Source organism: Camellia sinensis, chromosome 13, assembly GCF_055761805.1.
Source record: "Camellia sinensis isolate YWXY chromosome 13, ASM5576180v1, whole genome shotgun sequence".
Taxonomy (NCBI): Eukaryota; Viridiplantae; Streptophyta; class Magnoliopsida; order Ericales; family Theaceae; genus Camellia; species Camellia sinensis.
This window is the reverse complement of record NC_138973.1, coordinates 29579468-29586769: the sequence shown is the minus strand read 5'-3', so window position 1 is coordinate 29586769 and position 7302 is coordinate 29579468.

Below are 7302 nucleotides of genomic sequence, written 5' to 3'. Positions count from 1 at the left end.
GTTTCAGGTTGCTTAAGCCATCTATTCTGCTTGTGCTCTCCAGCTGATCACTAAACGGGCAGTGTGGTCAGATTTTCACCCACACAATTTGGCGCCGTCTGTGGGAACGAAGGAAGAATAGATGGCCAGTAACGGACAGCAGGAAAATATTGGGGATGACGCTCCCACTGGGAGTGGCAGACCAATTGACCTGGACATCGAAGGAGATAACCACAATGAAGAAGCCCGTGACCAGGGCCACAGAGAGAACGACGTCATCCCAGAAGGCGACACGTCAAAAAGAGCAAACCAAGGAAAATACTACAATGAAGATAACCTCCAGGTATGGAGGGACAGGTGCCTACGGAGGGATGAGGAAGTAAAAGAACTAGCAAACAAGTTGGCGGACCTCCAATCAGTTGTCAACTTCATGATGCAGAATAATGTTATGCAGCCACCATACCCGCTGCAAGATACGCCGATGCCGGCGAACAACACTCAGAAGGAGGGAAGAAAAACAATCCCCGAGGTCCCTCAGCATACCAGAAGCGGAAGGCATTCTCACCGGCCTTCCAGGGAAGTCGGACGGGAAAACCCGAGGCAAGAAGAGTCCCGAAGGACACACCACATGAAGAATCCAGACCCCAAAGAACATCGACATGTTCAGGGGCAAGTACTCCATTTTGACACAACCCATGAAGAAAGATCCAAACGACCCCACCACGAGGCTGAAAGCAGTGTACCAAAAAGACTAAAATCCAAAGACAGCCGAGCTCCAGGGAGGAGCAAAGAAGACTTAAGGGACTACCTCAAGAGGAGGCAGCAGAATGCAGAAGCCGAGGTAAATTCCCCAGTGAAACCGAGGACAGCCTTCTCGGTGGAACTGGACAAATTCGAACCGCCCAAAAGATTCAGTATGCCGAGGTTTCAAATCTATGATGGTAAGTCAGATCCAAACTTTCATGTTGGGCTATACCTAAATTCAATGGCGTTGTATAGCGGGAACGAGCCGTTGCTCTGCAAAGTATTCCCCTCATCCTTTGGGGAAATTGCATCTGATTGGTTCCATAAGTTACCAAAAGGAAGCGTAAAGACATGGGAAGGCTTGGCCGAGATGTTTGTGGCCAGATTCATGACCAACAAGCTGCAACCCCTGAGGGTTGATGCTTTGATGGCTCTACGAATCACCAAAGAAGAAGGCCTCAGGGCCTATGCGAAGAGGTACTACGAGGTGTTCAACCGAATACCTAAATGCAACCAGGAAGTAGCAGTCGTATCCTTCAAGAACGGCCTGAAAGATGACTGCCCACTACGGAAATCTTTGGCAAAAACATTGCCAAAAAGCATGGAAGAACTCATGGCAAGAATTGAGAAATACGCCAGGGCCGAAGAAGATACATCGGGAAACAAAGAGGTGAAACAAGAAAAGGGAAACGGCTCGCCAAAGCGAGGCCGACTCAACAATGGACCGACCAAACAAGAAATAGAATTGAGAAATAAACAGGCGGTAACAACGGTATTCCGGATCCCAATCCATAAAATCTTAGATCGGATTCGAAATCAACCTTATTTCAGGGCTCCAGCAAGAGCACCGGGGGAATTCATGGGAAGGAACGTTGGTAGACGTTGTGCCTACCACAATGAAGAAGGGCATCCAACTCAAGGTTGCAAAGCCTTAAAAGCACACTTGGAAGACCTAGTAAGACAAGGCCTTCTGAGGGACCTGGTCGATGAGGCCAGAACAAGGGAAGAACAGGCAAGGTTGCCTCAAGCACCAGTGGCACCCCCTTCCCCAGCACAGCTACCACAAGCAGGAGAACCAAGGGTGGTTAATGTGATCCACTCAAGGGTCAACGAAAACGAAGTCAGAGGAGAAACCCAGAGGGTAAGACATTTACAGCATATCTATCAAGTCGGGGAAAAGAGACATCGGCCAGAAGAATGCCAAGGGCCGATGATAGCCTTTACTGAAGCCGACCTAGAACTGGTCCAACATCCGCATAATGATGCCTTGGTAGTATCCCTCCAGGTTGGGGAGTGCCAAGTAAAACGCATCCTAATAGACCAAGGCAGCTCCTGTGACATCATGTACGTCAGATGTTACAAAGAGCTAGGCCTTCACCCCGATGACCTAGAACAATCTAGCGGCCCAATGGTCGGCTTTAATGGAACGCTGACATGGCCACTGGGTGCAACAAGCTTGGAGGTACAAGCCAGCACTAAGAAGATCAGGACGGAATTCCTGGTAATTGACACACCCTCACCATACAACATCATCCTGGGAAGACCGTGGTTGCATGCAATGGGGGCAGTTCCCTCGACGTTGCATCAACTACTCCGGTTCCCAACAGAGCATGGGATTGAAGAAGTCAGAGGGGATCAACTACAAGCCAAAAATTGCTCCATGGCAGCAATAAAGTCCACCTGTAGTATACGGGAGCCAAATAAAGCAGAAGTTAAAGATGAGGACATGGAAGTCCTAGAAGACGTCGGGAAAGAACCAGCCGAGAAAAGCGAAGAGGCGTTAAAGAAAATCCTCGTCCAGGAGGGCGACGAAGAACGATTTTTTCTTCTCGGCTCAGGCTTAGCTAGAGAAGAAGAAAAAGAACTGGAAGATTTTTTAAGGACAAACATAGAGGCGTTCGCCTGGACACCTTATGAAATGCCTGGCATTGACCCCGAGGTCACTTGCCACAGTCTGAATGTCGACAGATCGGCAAAACCTGTGATTCAACGAGCCAGAAGGCCGACGTTAATGCACGTCGAAGCAGTCGAGGAAGAGGTAGACAGACTCCTTGAAGCCAGGGCCATCCGAGAAGTCCAGTACCCAACGTGGCTGTCCAACACAGTAGTAGTAAAAAAGAAGAATGGCAAGTGGAGGGTTTGTGTAGACTTCACCAGCCTCAACAAAGCTTGCCCGAAAGACAGCTTTCCTCTGCCCAAAATCGACCAACTGGTAGACGCCACCTCGGGACATGAAAGGATGAGTTTTTTAGATGCATACAGAGGGTACCACCAGATTGCTATGTACCCTCCAGATGAGGAGAAGACCGCGTTCATCACCCCGAAAGGCCTGTACTGTTACAGGGTAATGCCTTTTGGGCTGAAAAACGCAGGAGCAACCTATCAGAGGTTAGTGACAAAGATGTTTAAACACCTGATTGGCAAAACGGTAGAAGTTTACATCGATGATATGGTCGTAAAAACCAAGGAATCAAAAGGTCATCTTGCCGACCTAAAAGAGGTCTTTGACATACTCAAAAGATATCGGCTCCGACTCAACGCCTCAAAGTGCGCCTTCGGAGTTGGGTCAGGTAAATTTCTAGGATATCTAGTAACAAGAAAGGGCATTGAAGCCAGCCCAGACCAAATCAAGGCCATCCTGGAACTACAGAGTCCAACATCGGCAAAGCAAGTTCAAGTGCTCACTGGAAGGGCCGCAGCCCTAAACCGATTCATCAGCAGAAGCTCAGACAAGTGCAGACCCTTCTTTAACCTGGTGAAAAAAGCCACAGACTTCCTATGGACGGAAGAATGTGAAGCTGCCTTAGCCGACCTAAAAAAGTACTTGACCACAACCCCGGTCCTTTCTAACCCAATCCCAGGGGAGGAATTGTTTTTGTACTTAGCAGTCTCTGAACACGCAGTCAGTGCAGTGCTAATCCGAGAGGAAAAAGGGGAGCAAAAGGCTGTCTATTATGTAAGCAAGACTCTGGCTAACGCGGAAACAAGGTACCTACCACTGGAAAAATTAATGCTAGCCTTGGTAATGGCCTCAAAGAAATTGAGCCATTACTTTCAGGCACACAAGATTGTGGTTCTAACAGAACACCCGCTGAAATCCTTATTACATCAAGGAGACTTAACAGGAAGGATAGCAAAATGGGCAGTAACACTAGGCCAGTTTGACCTAGAATTTAGGCCAAGAACAGCAATCAAGGGCCAAGTTTTGGCCGACTTCGTCGCAGAACTCACACCTGAAGGCATCACACCTCGGGCTCCGTCGAGCCAAGATGAGCATCGGCCCGACAAGCAAAAAGAATCCCAGTCAAAGACAAAAAAGCAAGAGAAAGAAAAGCTCAGACCATGCAACATCTACATCGGCGATTCATTCAGACTATTCGTCGATGGAAGTTCAAACCGCCAGGGAGCAGGAGCAGGAGTACTGCTGATATCTCCAGATGGAGAAATTGTAGAACAGTCCATCCGCCTGGGGTTCAAAGCCTCCAATAATGAAGCAGAATATGAAGCATTAATTGCAGGGCTAAAGCTAGCAGCAGCAGCAGAGGCAGACGAGGTAATTGTTTTTTGTGATTCACAATTGATTGTTAACCAATCAACAGGAGAATTTGCAGCCAGAGACGAAAGAATGTCGGCATATGCAAAGGAAGTCATCCGACTGGCAGCCCTATTCCAGAACTGCAGATTACTCCAAGTAAGCCGAGATGACAACACCCACGCCGACGCGTTAGCCAACTTGGCCAGCTCAATTCAAACTGGAAAAACAAGGACAATTATGATCGACTACATGTCGGCCCCGAGCATAGATAAACAGAGCATTGAACAAGAAGCAATGTGCGTGGGCCTTGGACCAAGTTGGATGGATGCAATCATTACATTCCTAAAAGAGGGGAAGCTGCCAGAAGACCATAAAGAAGCACACAAAATTAGGCTAAAATCGGCCAGATTCAGTCTAACAGCGGAAGGCCATCTCTACAGGAGGTCCTTCACTGGACCACTTTTAAGGTGCGTACATCCTTTGCAGGTTGAAGATTTCCTTTACGAGATTCATGAAGGAATTTGTGGAAGCCATGCAGGGGGCAGATCGTTAGCCCACAGGGCCATTACCCAGGGGTATTGGTGGCCCTACATGCAAAAGGACGCCGAAGCCTATGTAAAAAAGTGTGAACAATGTCAAAGGTTTGCACCTTTGATACATCAACCAGCTGCCGACCTAAACCCAGTATCCAGCCCTTGGCCGTTTGCCCAATGGGGCATGGATCTAGTTGGACAACTTCCCCAAGCTACTGGGCAAAGAAAATACTTGCTGGTAGCAACAGACTACTTCACAAAATGGATAGAGGCAGAACCTCTTGCCAAAATCCGAGATGTGGATGTCAAGAATTTTATTTGGAGAAACATAATTACCAGATTTGGGATTCCAAGAGCAATTGTTGCCGACAACGGGACACAGTTCGACAGCAAACTCATCAAAAACTTTTGTGCAAAATTCAAGATCAAGAATTATTTCTCAACACCAAGTTTTCCTCAAAGCAATGGGCAAGCAGAAGCATCCAACAAAGTAATCCTGGATGGAATAAAGAAGAGGCTGCAGGCAGCAAAAGGAAAGTGGGTGGACGAATTGCCCAACGTACTTTGGGCGTATCGGACTACGCCGAGAAGATCAACAGGAGAATCCCCCTTTGCCATGGCCTATGGCACAGAAGCAGTCATCCCATTAGAGATCGACATCCCAGGGATCAGAACCCAGGGAGTAGAGAATGGCACCAACGACATACTCTTAGCCCGAGACCTGGATTTATTAGAAGAACGAAGACAGAAAGCTGCAATTCAGCTCGCAGTATACCAGCAACAGCTTGCCAGAGCTTACAACAAGAAGGTTAATCCAAGAGATTTTCAAGTTGGCGACCTAGTCCTAAGAAAAGTCGTCGGGAACAAGAAGGATCCCAGGGAAGGCAAGCTTGGCCCAAACTGGGAAGGACCCTACAGAGTCACTTCAGTATTAGGCAATGGAGCATATCGGCTTGAGGACAATGAGGGCAAAGCATTGCCCAGACCTTGGAATACTTGTAATTTGAAATTTTTCTATCATTAGATAAACATCATTGTTTGGCCGATATTATCAATAAAGTCTTTTCAGAATCCTTTCAACATGATCGATTGATGAAGTTATGCATGGATGTTTTTGAAGACATATCAAACTCAGGCAAAGCTAAGCCGATGTTATTCCTTAATTCACTTGTTGAAATTTGTAGCAATTTACAAGTCGGAATTAAGCTGATTCCTTATCTTCACTTGTTGAAATTTGTAGCAATTTACAAGTTGAAGTTAAGCCGATGTTATTCCTTAATCCACTTGTTGAAATTTGTAGCAATTTACAAGTTGGAATTAAGCTGATTCCTTATCTTCACTTGTTGAAATTTGTAGCAATTTACAAGTTGAAGTTAAGCCGATGTTATTCCTTAATCCACTTGTTGAAATTTGTAGCAATTTACAAGTTGGAATTAAGCTGATTCCTTATCTTCACTTGTTGAAATTTGTAGCAATTTACAAGTTGAAGTTAAGCCGATGTTATTCCTTAATCCACTTGTTGAAATTTGTAGCAATTTACAAGTTGGAATTAAGCTGATTCCTTATCTTCACTTGTTGAAATTTGTAGCAATTTACAAGTTGAAGATAGGCCGAGGTTATTGCTTAAGTTCTCATAGCAATATGTGGGTTGTTTAAACCCAAGGGAAGATGCTTAACACTTGTTGAAATTTGTAGCAATTTACAAGTTTATGTTAAGCCGACATACGAGGTACACAGAAAGTTACAGGTTAAAATAAAGGCTAAGTATATTGTTCATTACTTGTTGAAATTTGTAGCAATTTACAAGTAGGTAAGATTAAGATAACCGTCTAAAACTTGTTGAAACTTAAGAAGGAGCTTGCAAAAGTTTACATTCCGAAATATATGTTCTACACTTGTTGAAATTTATGAAAAGATTGCAGGACAGTATCTTGCCGTAGTAAAAGTTTTATGGTTATACGCGAGGTATATAACCCCGAGAAGATTGCACAAAGGAAGCAACATGCAAAGGATTTTTTTCTAAATACAAGACTATGCAGAAGCAGTCAACAGAATATCACAAGATCAAAACATCCAGAGAAAGAACTGTTGCAGTTACATATTGAAGAAACCACATCAACCAAAAGAAGGAGTTTTGCATTATCCAGAAAGTAAAGAAGTACAAAGTACAAGGTACAAAAAAAAAAAAAAAACCTTTTCAAGATTCTTCAGTATCAGCCACTGCAGGAACGGGGACCTCGGACGATTCAGGTGGAATCTCCTCGGCCACTTTCTCCGCTTGTATTTCGGCATCTATCTCTGCCAATGTTGTGTCAAGACTTCTTTCAGTCAGAAGACGGTCAGATGATAGATACCCTGGAACAGACTCCCTGGGCACTTCCTCAGCATCATCACCCCCTCATCTTGAGTTAAGTCCATAACCTGCTCAGCAGGAGGAGGGGACTTGGCTTCGGCAGCATTCTTGGGTTTTCTCACCAAGGCCTCACCATCATCTTTTTCTTCATCTTCATC